Raw genomic sequence first — 13152 nt, forward strand, 5'->3', positions numbered from 1 at the left:
GAAGCCTGCATATTCATTTTATTTTCCCTTCCCAGTTAGATCCATATATCCCCCTTGACCCTCCCTTATTACTTAGCCTCTCTGAGCTCTGTGTCTCTATTTCATTGGGTTCTGGATCTTTGGATACAATTTTACCAAGGATAACAGTACGTTTTTTTTCCCATGAGGTTTTAGTTTTTGTGGGGGGAGAGAGGGTTGATTTTGTGTTCTTACAACTTCTTTGGATTATTCAAAAGGCAAAATATAGGGGCATCTTTTGACCTTTTGAAAACAGTGCTTTTGTGAAATGTGACCTAAGCATAAGCAGCAGGTAGGCTTTCTGGAAGCAACAACAAACAGATTAAGTCCTGGTGGGAAAGATTTTGAACATGAATTGAAAGTGCCCATGCAATTAAATTTCACTTTGATTTTTTATTCTGGTTAGAGAAGTGATATCTACACATAAATCAGTGCTAACACAATACATTGCGATCTTACATCATAAGGGGTCACTTGTCATCACTACCCAAGTTCCAAATACCAGATCTACTACAATTTGGACTCTTCAAACCAAAAATACATACTCCCACAACTACACAAACTAACACAAAGGCCAATGCAATTAGCTCCCCTAACTAGTTTCAGATCTTATCAGTACTAAAGTATACCTCTGTTGGTATCTTATTTTATTTTTGTTTGTTGTTTATTTTGTTTGTTTGTTGTTTGTTTATTTTGCTGTTGGTCTTGTTGTTGTCTTTGTTTTTGTGGTTGTTTGAGTAATAGTCTCACTATATAGTCCTGGTTGAACCATTTTACTTGAATTACCTTTTCGATTGAATGATAATATTTTATTATTTCCAAATAACATTTTGTCCTAGGAAAGATATAACCAAAAAAGGATCCCCCCACCCCCCGAAAAAAAAAAGTTAGGGTTAGGCAGAATTTTGTTTTTAAATTCCAGAATAGCAAAACCATCCATCTAAGGGATCTGGAGACCACTGGCCAAATGAAATATCTGAAGAAAAATGAAGAATTATCAAGAGAAAATATCCCAAAATAAAAAGAAAATTGTCCAAATGGTGCCACACACCTCAGCCTTGTGTCTGCTGCCCTCTACCGACCTAAGTGGCAAATAAAATTCAATTAAAAAATTAAAGCTGGCTTTGTGTTTGGAAAAACACCTCTAAACCCACTCCGAATTATTGAAGTAAAATCCAAATTATCTGTCTCATATCAGGAGAGTCTCCTGTTATGTGATAGGGGAAAACAAAAATAAGGGTCTATTTTACTATGATTAATCTCATAGCTCTTTGGTTTTCATTTGATTCTCTAAAATTTTTCTTACGGTATAAAACTTAACTTAAAAAGCAAGAAAAAAAAACAGACATAAAGAGTAAGAGGAAGTCAAGAGTTGGGTAGAGAGAAACAGAAGAAGTAGAAGAGTGAAACATTTGAGTTTTAGTGTTTTATTGAGTTGTCATAGAGAGAGAAAAGAACTGTTTTTAGTGAGTCAGTGAGGGAAGAAAGTCAGTTGGGTGCCTTCTCTGCCTCTTTGAGGTAGCAGACTTTCACCCCACAATGTAGCTCCCAGGTCATTATTGGTAAAAATCAAACACTTGATGTTTTCTTTAAAAGAACAGAATATTGATTTTAGCTCTCCATTGTTGTTGTATGTATCTTCTTTATAGGATTTGTCTGCCACATAAGACTTTCATTTTCGTATTTGTCCTTGTAGTCCCACACATTTAATTTACCTTATACTTTGTTTTACTTGGGATAATATTCCAATTACAACAAACTGTGTAAATACCATCTGTAGGGACATGCCAAGGATCAACCTTGGCTTGGAGTAGGATTCTGAGAAAGGGCTGCTTGGCAGCAACCAAAGAACAACTCAAAGTCAATTGTGGGTATAAGTTGACAGTCCTGTGCAATGTTTGTGACAGCTTTCTGAAGATCTTCAAATAGACATAAAGATCTCTTGCAGGTCAAAGCCCAGTTTTTTATTTACATATGAATTCAGTCATTCATACCATGTCCATTTTGATTATTCCACAAATCAGTATTTTATGAACTTAGCTCCTTGATTCTTAGGAAAAATAGTAAGTACAATTTTTAACAATTAAATTTATATATCTTCTTGTGTTTTTTTTTTTAAACATTTTTTTTTGGTTCTTTTTTTTTTTTTTTTGAGCTGGGGGAACCCAGGGCCTTGCGCTTCCTAAGCGCTTTATAAATCCCCTCTTCTTGTTTTTTAAGAACAGACGATAAGCTTGCTGCTGGGATCCTACCCTGAAATTAACATTCCTACCATGCCTGGGCCTGAAATTGCCATGTTCCAGGCTGAACTTAAACTCAGGAATTTACCTTCCTTTGTATCTTTCTGACAAGCTGGCTTATTAGTGCAGGTTTTTATTTTTAGGTCCCTCAAGTGACTCATGTAATTCATACCGATTCCTTATATTTTGTATAGTTGAGAAGTCCTATTTATATATATTTGAGTTCATGTTTTCAGAGTTCTTTCTCACAGTCTTAATGATTGTCCTGAATGTCACACATTTACCATTTTTACTGAGAAATATGACTCCTGGACTCATTCTGTTTCTAATTATTAATGCAATTATGATCAAATCACCTTGTTGAAATTCTCAAAGAATTACTAAACATACTATATTATTTTCCCCTAGGGAAAAAAAAAGAACTGTCAGCCTCCCTCCTTCTATACTAGTATGCTATATAGCTTATTCTTGTGCAGGTGTTATGCAAGCCGCCACAGCTCTTGTGAGTCAAGAGTGCAGATGTCCTGTTTTTCAGAAGACACTGTTTCAGTCAGGTGCTTCCCAACTTCTGAGATTTACAGTCTTTCTTCTTCAGCTACTGCAATGATTTCAGTTGTGGGGAGAAAGCGCTATTAACGGCCCATTTGTGGCTAAGCAGTCAATTTGACTTTTAAATACATTTTCATTCAATTTTACTTGGAATTACAAGAGTTCCCTGCATTAACACTGTACCAGATATGTTACCAGTTGAGTACTATGGTTACCCTACTGTGTTTATTGTACCACATGGAGCCCATTCCAGTTGTCTATTTTTATTCCTCATTATTTACCTATACTCTATTATTTCTTTCTAATTCTTAACTTTCATCATCCCCAGTGACTTTAATCCCATTTTCTCTCCTCTGTAAACCTTTAAAAGCATTCACAAATTGGTAAAGGATATTTTGTATTTGATTTTTTTTGTATGTGTGATTTAGTTTGCAATAGTATCTTCCAGCGCAATCTACATTGTTACAAGTCTACAAATGTACAGCTCAGGATTTCTAAAATCAACTTATGACTTCAATAACTTACCATTATCAATTAGATTTTTCATTTCTTCTCTGTTGATGAACATCTCAGTTAATTTCGTAGCTTGGGTGTTTTGAATAGTGCTACAGTCAACATATATGAGCAAGTGTTACTTTGATAGTCTAATTACATTTACTTTGCAATGTATTTAACCACAGGAATGAAGGATTACAGTAGTACTATTTTCAGTTTTCTAACGTATTTTCATAACTGCACTAATAATGAACAATCACCAAAAATGTAAAAGGACCACCATTTTACCACAACTTTGCCATATATCCATAGCCAGTCTAAGAGATATAAGGAGAAATCTCACTGTGGTTCTTGAGTTTCATTTCCCTTATAACTACTGATGTTGCAATTTATGTACACAATGATCTTTTCTTGGTCAGTTGATTTAGAGATCAAGGTGAAGTAAAATCAACTGTTGACAATAGTCAATCCACACCATAAGTGGCATGGGCCAAGTAACTGATTTGCTCTTTCTCCCTTCTGTTTGATCTTCATTCAGTTCTATAAGGACCCTGGCTATTTGCTAGAAACTGGCATTTCCTCACGGCTTGTCTTCCTCCTTGTGATGCTTCTTGATATTAACTGTTCTCCACTAGGACCCTCAAGCCACTACATGTAACTCAGAGCACAAATTCATTGCCAGATACCTGACTGGGACCTCTGGTTTCTCTATCTGGCTTTGAGACACGTGATCAATATGTACTTTATAAGAAACTTGTTCGGTGATTGTTGGCGAAACTAGTGAATTCACCAGAGTATAGCAGACAAGCAAAAGACATGGCATAAAGGCTGTTATCTCCAAGCACCAGACAAACAAAGGAAATCTAGATTCATACACTATTATGATTAGCCCTCCCCTGATATTGTAAATACTTCTATGGAAAGAAGACACATGACTTGAACTCTAAGCATAAAGAAGACAATGTTTACCAACAAATTCCAGATGTCCAAATTTAAGTGATGAAAAACTAACAACAAAACAACAATGACAATCAATGGTAACAAATCAAGATAACATCTGCTTCGAAATATATAAACCTCATAGTAATGCCACTTGGTGAAAATGACCTGGAATTACTTCTAGAGTAAGATTTTAAATGATATATTAAAAATATGGTAGGAAAAGTAGAAGGAGACAATGAGATAAATAGAATAAGGAAGTCCATCTACCACATAATACAAACTTGATTTTTTGAAGGAAACAGATTTCAATAATGCTACAAATAAAAACTCTATAACTCAGTTGAAACCTTTAGTGGAAGAAAACCATACCAACAAAATTAATCATGTTAAAAACAGAAGCAACCAATAAGAAATTAAATAAAAATATGAACAATAGATGATAGTGTCTTGTTACATTGTGAATTAAACTAACTTCTGACATTTGGATATGAAAACAGATCAATAACAAAGAGGTCATCACAGTATCCCAGGCTATGCTTATGGAAGTGGAGGTTAAAAGTCAAGTTAGGAGACATCCAGAGACCTGAAGACCACCATGTTTGGGTGAGGAAAGATGGCAACAGACCTGTTACTTGCCCTCCCTAGTACAGCATGTGAAGGCTGTAGTCATACAGAGGCTTGCTTATCACTATGCTCTATGGTACAGGAGAAGAAAGACATTCATAGACTTTCCTGTCACCATGACACATAGCTGAGTTACAGACACCTAGAGATGCTTTTGCTGCCACAACATGGGTATGGAGAGAGGAGGTCACTCAGATGCTCGCCAGACATATGGCCCATCTGCATCAGGAGCCACTATGTTGTTCAAGTGTGTGATGAGCAGATGGGAAAGAAAGAGAAGCAGATGAGTTTAAGCATTATGAGGAGAGTTGGAACTAGAGACTGGAAGGGGAAGAACTGACTGCTGTGAGTAGCTAGCCACACACTGACCTGGAGAAATATCTGCCAGTTGTTCAGCTGAGGGCCATATATGGGTACTGTGGCTATGCAGAGGAAGAGGTTAATATCTATGTCCATGGCACGTATTTCTATTGAGATCACAGGGATGGCCTTTTGATCTTTCACAGCTCTCGTTAGTACACAGTGGGAGAGAGCAGGCTTTGTGTCTCATCCAGCAGCACAGTAGAGCTGACCCTAGTAGCCTGGGTGCAGGTGAGCTTGCCTGTTGGGAATGTGCATGGGAGAGTTGTCCCTGCTCCTCACTGTTGGGAAAGCTAGTTTGCACCTTGCATGGGCAGCACAGCTCTGATGGTAAGGCATGGGTAAGTGAGCCCTGAGGGTGTGTGAACAGGAGAACTGGACCAGGTCCTCCCCAGATGTAATATGAGTACAATGGGGCCAGAGCCTCATCTTGGAAGCAAAATAAAGCTGGTTCTAGAGATATGGGTGCAGATGAGTCAGACCTGTGTAAGCATAAGGGATAGCTGGTGGGCTCATCAGTCAGCTACCATGTGGCCCAGATGCAGAGCTTTAAATTGGCCTACCCCAAAAAGTTCTTTCTTTCAAATATAATTTGAATTCAGCTAAGAGTAGTTAAAGGATAATAGTCCAGATTAATTTACATATAGATTGTTTACAAAAACATCAGAAATCCACAAACTGTGACATTTAATGTTATTTATTCTTTTGTTATTGAGTCACATTTGCTCCTAGCAGCTCCCCTTTTATAGATTCAAAGAAGAAATTGAGCAACTCTATCTCCAGGTAAGGTAATACAAATTGATCCATTCTTATCTCCTTGTAAAAAGCTCAAGTACAAGTGGATCAACAACCTCCACATAAAACTAGATACACTGAATCTCACAGAAGAGAAAATGGGGAAGAGACTCAGACACATGGGTATAGGAGAAATTTTCATGAACAGAACACTAATGACTTATGCTCTAAGATCAACAATCAACAAATGGACCTCAAAAAGTTGAAATGCTTCTGTAAGGCAAAGGACATTGTCAACAGGACAAAATGGCAACCTGCAGATTAGGAAAAGATCTTCACAAATCCTACATCTCATAGAGTGCTAATATCCAATATATACAAATAACTCAAGAAGTTAGACTCCAGAGAATCAAATAATCCAGTTAAAAAATGGGGTACAGAGCTAAATAAAGAATTCTCAGCTGAGGAATATCTAATGGCTAAGAAGTACCTAAAGAAATGCTTAACTTTCTTAGTCATCAGGGAAATGAAAATCAAAATATCCTGAGAGTCTACCTCACAGGAGTCAGAAAGGCTAAGATCAAAATCTCAGGTGACAACAGATGCTGGCAAGGATGTGGAGAAAGAGGAACACTCACTCCTCCATTGTTGGTGGGATTTCAAGCTGGTACAACCACTCTGGAAATCAGTCTGGAGGTTCCTCAGAAAATTGGACACAGTATTACCTGAGGACCCAGCTATACCACTCCTGGGCATATACCCAAAAGATGCTCCAACATATAGCAAGGGCACATGTTCTACTATGTTTATAGAAGCCTTATTTATAATAGCCAGGAGCTGGAAAGAACCCAGATGTCCTTCAACAGAGGAATGGATACAGAAAATGTGGTACATCTACACAATGGAGTACTTCTCAGCTGTTAAAAACAATGACTTTTTGAAATTCATAGGGAAATGGATGGAACTAGAAAATATCATCCTGTGTGAAGTAACCCAATCACAAAAATACAAACCTGGTATGCACTCACTGATAAGTGGATATTAGTCGAAACACTCAGATTACCCAAGTTACAATCCACAGACCACATGAAGCTCAAGAAGATGGGCAACCATAGTGCAGATGCTTCAGTACTCCTTAAAAGGGGCACAAAAATATTCCTAGGAGGAGATATGGAGACAAAATTTGGAGCAGATACTGAAGGAATGGCCATTCAGAGCCTGCCCCACCTGGGGATCCAGCCCATATACATACAGCCTCCAAACCCAGACAATATTGCTGATGTCTAGAAGTGCATGCTGACAGGAGCCTGATATAGCTGTCTCCCGAGAGGCTTTGCCAGAGCATGACAAATACAGAGGTGTGTGCTCGCTGCCAAGCATTGAACTGAGAATGGGGCCTCCAGTGGGGGAGTTCCAGAAAGTATTGAAGGAGCTGAAGATGTCTGCAACCCCATATGAACAACAATACCAACCAAACAGAGCTCCCAGGGACTAAAGGACCATCTAAAGAGTACACATGGCCAGACCCATGCATCCAGCTGCATATGTAGTAGACTATGGCCTTGTTGGGCACCAATGGGAGAAGCCCTCAGTCCTGCCAAGGCTGGACACGTCAGTGTGGGGTAATCAGGGTAGGAAGTGGTGGGTAGTCGGAGAGAGGAAACACTCTCATAGAAGAAGGGGGACAGGAGATGGGATAGGGGGTTTTTGGACGGGAAACCAGGTAAGGTGATAACATTTGAAATGTAAATTAAAAAAATAAAAAAATGAAAAGGTGGGCACAGAGCTAAATAGAGAATTCTCACCTGAGTAATCTCGAATGGCTGGGAAGAATCTAAAGAAATGTTTAACATCCTTAGTCATCAGGAAATGTAAATCAAAAGGACCCTGAGATTCCACCTCATACCACTCAGAATGGCTAAGTTCAAAAACTCAGGTGACAGCAAATGCTGGCAAGGATATGGCGAAAGAGGAACATTCTTTCATTGCTGCTGGGATTGCAAGATGCTACAACCACTCTGAAAATCAGTCTGGCTGATCCTCAGAAATCTGACATAGTACCACCTGAGGACCCAGCTATACCACTCCTTGGCATCTACCAAAAAGATTCTTTAACATAAAACAAGGACACATGCTTCACTATGTTCACAGTAGCCTTATTTATAATATCCAGAAGCTGGAAACAACCTAGATTTCCTTTAATTTAAGACTGGATACAGAAAATGTGGTACATTTAGCCAAGGGGTACTATACAGCTATTAAAAGCAATGACTTCATGAAATTCTCAGGCAAATGGATGGAACTACAACATATCATCCTGAGTGATATAATCCAGTCACAGAAGAACACACATGGTTATGTACTCACTGATGAGTATATATTAGACAAATACAACACAATACAACTCACAGACCATATGTAGCTCAAGAAGTAGGAAGACAAAGTGTGGATGCTTCAGTACTATTTAGAATCAGGAACAAAATTATCATGGGAGGTAGAGGGAAGGAGGGACTATGGAGGAAGAGGGGACAGGGAGGGGCTGAAGAGCAGGATCAGGTATGGGAGCAGATAACGGAGATGTACAGAAGGTTAGAAAATTGAACAGAGTTGTTTAGCAAGGGGGTATGGAGAGCTGGGGGTAGCCACCAGAAAGTCCCAGTCACCAGAAAACAAGAGACTCCCAGGAAACAACAGCGATGACATTACCTGAAAAAAACCAACAAAGGGGAGAGTGAACCTGTAGAAACCATATCCAGAGGTTAGGAATTGTCCCCTGTTGAGATGGGACCACCCACCTATCTCCAGAATTTTAACCCGGAATTGTTCCTGTCTAAAGAAAATACAGGGACAAAGAGTGAAGCAGAGACTGAAGGAAGGGCCATCTAGAGACTGCCCCATCCAGGGATCCATCCTACATGCAGACACCAAACCCATACACTATTGCTGATGCCAAGAAGTGCTTGAGGACCGGAGCCTGATATAGCTGTCTCTTGAGTAGCTCTGCCAGAACCTAATAGTGATGGGGATGCTTGCAGGTGACCATCAGTTTGAGCATAGGCATTCCAATGGGGGAGTTAGAGAAAGGACTGAAGAAGCTGAAGAGGTTTGCAGCCCCATAGGAAGAACAACAATATCAACCAACCAGACGCCCCAGGTCTCTCAGAGCCTAAACCACCAACCAAAGAGTACACATGGAGGGACCCATGGCTCCAGCTGCATATGTAGCAGAGGATGGCCTTATCTGGTATCAATGGGAGGGGAGGTCTTTGGTTCTGTGAAAGTTTGATGCCCCAGTGTAGGGAATGGAGAGCAGTGAGGTGGGAGAGGGCGTGTTGGTAGGGGGACATCTTTATGGAAGCAGGTAGATGGGGATGGGATAAGGAGTTTCCAAAGGGAAAACTGAGAAAGGGGATAATATTTGAAATGTAAATGAATGAAATTTTTAATAAAAAATTGTACTTCTCAAAAAAAAATAGTAATCTCAGAATAACACTTATGTTGCTGCACCAGGTAACAGGTCCTAGGAATGAAAGTGTTTGAATTTGTGTACACGTTTCATTGCAATCCTATCACTATAGGTGTTAGCACAAGACACGAATATTAGATAAAGAGGGAAGACACAGAGGGTAAAGTTTATAATAGAGTGGCAAGTTTAATAGAGATGGTGGATGTGTAGATGTATTTATAATAATATAATTTAAGGGTAGATACAGTAATTGTAACTTACAAATAAGAGTGGTGGATGTTTACTGTAACTTTTTACTGTGAGAGTGAAACTATAATAAACAGACATTAGATATCACCCACAGTGAACTAGGCATTCTATTCATTTAGTCTCTGTAGCTGTAAGGTAAAATGACAAGTTGCAATGAAATGATGATAAAGACTTGTCGGTTTGGCTCCATGGAGTTATAAGTAAGGTAATGGCAGAGTATTCATATTTTCTGTCCAACAATGGCTGAGCTGTGTCTCTTCTACATATAGATGATGAGACTGAGGCCGAAGAAGGATTTAACAATGTAATACATCTTGATTAGCAATCTGTATAAGACAAAAATACGTTATTTCAGGAATTACATTTTAATTATCTTGTCATGGGAAATGTAATGTACAAATTAAACTGCATGCACATTAGCCTTAGATGTTGACCTTGCTTTTATTTTGAAGTTTTAGTATCCAGTGTCACTAAAATTCTGTAATTAACTAAGTAAACTTGCGAGCAACTTTTGACTCTAATAAAATGGTTGTTGGGGTAAATGAGTTAACATCTAGCTAAGAGTAATTACACATAAGAAGCAAATTTTAGGGGAGGTAATTATAAGGAGCAGGGTGTTGTCCTTGACAGTAGAATGGCAAAATACAAGTATAGGAAGCCTAGGCCTTAGGTTAAGTCATTGTAATGAATGGTTTCTAATCTGTTTGTTTTAGTGGCTGGTGACCTCAATTCCTGCACCTCCACTGTCTCCATCTGCCACCTTCCCGTAGGACTCAGCAGACCCTCTTCCAACCCATGCATCCCCAGACCAGAGCATGCAACCTAGAATGGTCGACCAAATCTTGTGGAAAGAGAAAAATCAAGATTGCTTCTTTTTCACTACTAACCGCTTACCTGCCAAATAATGTTCGCTTTGAGAAACTGTATATGATGATTTCTTCTTTCTGTGCAGAGGAAGGCGATTGACAGAAGAACACTCTGAGTCTGTCGATGAAACTATCTAAACTCGGATGCCAAGTTCCAAAGGCACCGGTGTACCCAGGTATGGTTTCTTGAGGACTTCTGTACCTATATATCAGCTAAAAACATTTATCTGTATTGGTTTCTAGCAATACTTTACAGATTTGTATCAAGTGGGCCATGTGCTACTATTTTCGGTGGACTCTCCTAGCAGAACCTCACTATACCCCTTTTACAGTTGTTCATATCATGGCAAAACCCTTCCAAATTCTCTCATTTTAGACAAGAGGTAAGATTCTGTCTATCTGTATTCTTTTGAGAACCTTAAGTTTGATCTTCAAAGAATAAATTATCTGAAATTTTGTTACTTGCATTTGAGAAACATAATCAGGCAACTCTTTTGAATCCTCCTACACCAAATGCCTTTTGACAGCTTTTCTAGTTACTCTTTGGTTTGTTTTTATGTTTGTTACATTGAAGGCATTGCATTCTCTGAGACTAAAGAACCCTAATCACTCTCACTCTAACCCGAATTTTACTCAGTGTGGCTGTAGAGCCTGCCCTTCTAGGTTAGGCTTGCTCCATCTTAAGCTTACTGTAAGGAAGGGCTGTGATGAAATATTCCGACAGAACACCTTAAAGGAGACAAGCTTTATTTTAGATCACAGTCCAAGGCATAGCCCATCATGGCAGGAAAAAATAAAGTGGCAGGAGTTTGTAGCAGGTGGTGCCACCAGAGCCACACCTGTGAAAAAAAGAGCTAAATTTAATTGCTGTTCAACTCCCTTTCTCTGTGCACACAGTCACAGTCTAGGGTTCCCTGTCCAGGAAATGGTCCTACCCACAATTAGGATAGTTCATCACACATCAACTGATATCAACCTAAGCCCCACAGCCATACACAGAGGCTTGAATGGCAGGTGATACCAGATCTGTCAAACTGACCATTAATACCAACCTTCCTACGCATTGAGAATTGTGAAAAATAAAAGCTCTGTAGCCCTCTGTTTTAAAAATAAAGGGGATATTGAAAATGAAGAAAAGTATAGAATGAAGCACAAAAAGTGTATTTGTAAATGGCAGTGCTTATGCTGGGTAAACATCCCCCAGACATGGGAGATGAGTTTGACACTTCACGTTGCCGTCTTGATCTCTGGCATTACGCCTTGGGTTAGGATTCACCCTCAAACATTAAGATCTCTTATAACAAGGCCCACTACTTTAATAGAGTGTCAAAGAAAAGGTTGCTAAGGTCAGTATCTAAGAGCAAAAACAAGATGGGGTATATTTGTTTACTCATTAACCTCTTGCTATTAATGGGACATGACAGTGTCATGGGTCAGGAGCACCTCTGTTGGCCACCATTGGCCACTGGGGTCTTAAAGATGTGTGCAGAGATCATGAGGAGATAGAAGTAAGACAAACATGAAGGTCAAGGAATCATTTGACTGGAATATCTCACACACAACATACACACACACACACACACACACACACACACACACACAGGAGTGATTCACAAGGCTATCCAATTTAAATAGAAGAATGAGATGGTTTAGTGAGAAGACGTGATAAGATCACAGATGCAGTAATTCTCTGTTAATCACGCTTTATTTTCCATTTCATATGAGTTAGATCATAGTGGATTTCTACAAGGGCTTTCTCACTACTCTTTCGTGCTACATAGTATGTTTTAGCTTAGCACAACATGAAATCAATGATCTTCTGTTTTCTGATTTTTAAATTTTATTTTTACCTGTATGAGTATTTGCTTGCAAGTGTGTATGTGTGCTATGCCTACTCCTGGTGCCTGTGGAGGCCAAAAGGGGTTATCAGATGCCAGTGGCTCTGGACCGTTGTGAGCTACTATGTCTGCTGAGATTAGAACCTGGGTCCTCTGCAAGACTAGCAAATGCTCTCAACAGCTGAGCCATCTCTACAGCCAAGTTTTCTGATTTAACTGTACCTATCATTACATGTTTGGACTATTTTGGATGGCAGCCATAGCATAAATATTAATCACCTGTACAAAGAATTTATAATACATGCATTATTTTACATACACAATAAAACTTCCCCATCATATACAGTCCAAGCATTTGATTTTGTGTTTTAAAAGTGTAACAGATAGTTGATCTAGAATTATAAATAATATCTGTAGTTATCTGGGCTTTTAAAAATGTAAATATAATTTTGAGTATTTACTCATAGTACATGATAGGTGTAATTTTATATGCTTTATAGAAAGTTTCATCTTTAATATAACTATGAACATAAATGTCCTTCCATATCATTAGACATGTTTTCTCACTTAAATATTTTTTTTTTAATTTCATGATTTGGTCACTTTTAAACCATGCTGACCAATGGTGCTTCTTTCTTTGGTGGCCTTTATACTACCTTTAGAGTATTTCTTTTTTTAAATTTATTTTTATTTTTTATTAGATATTTTATTTACATTTCAAATGTTATCCCCTTTCTCCTTTGGAAATTCCCTATCCCATCTTCCCTCCC

At 38.6% G+C, this 13152-nt stretch overlaps 1 pseudogene; it reads right to left on the reverse strand.

Moving 5' to 3' along the window:
- The window catches only part of LOC116903758, an 84498-nt pseudogene extending 79174 nt beyond the window's left edge, over positions 1-5324 (reverse strand).
- Positions 5325-13152: the final 7828 nt, after the last annotated feature.

This window comes from Rattus rattus, chromosome 6, assembly GCF_011064425.1.
Source record: "Rattus rattus isolate New Zealand chromosome 6, Rrattus_CSIRO_v1, whole genome shotgun sequence".
Lineage (NCBI taxonomy): Eukaryota > Metazoa > Chordata > Mammalia > Rodentia > Muridae > Rattus > Rattus rattus.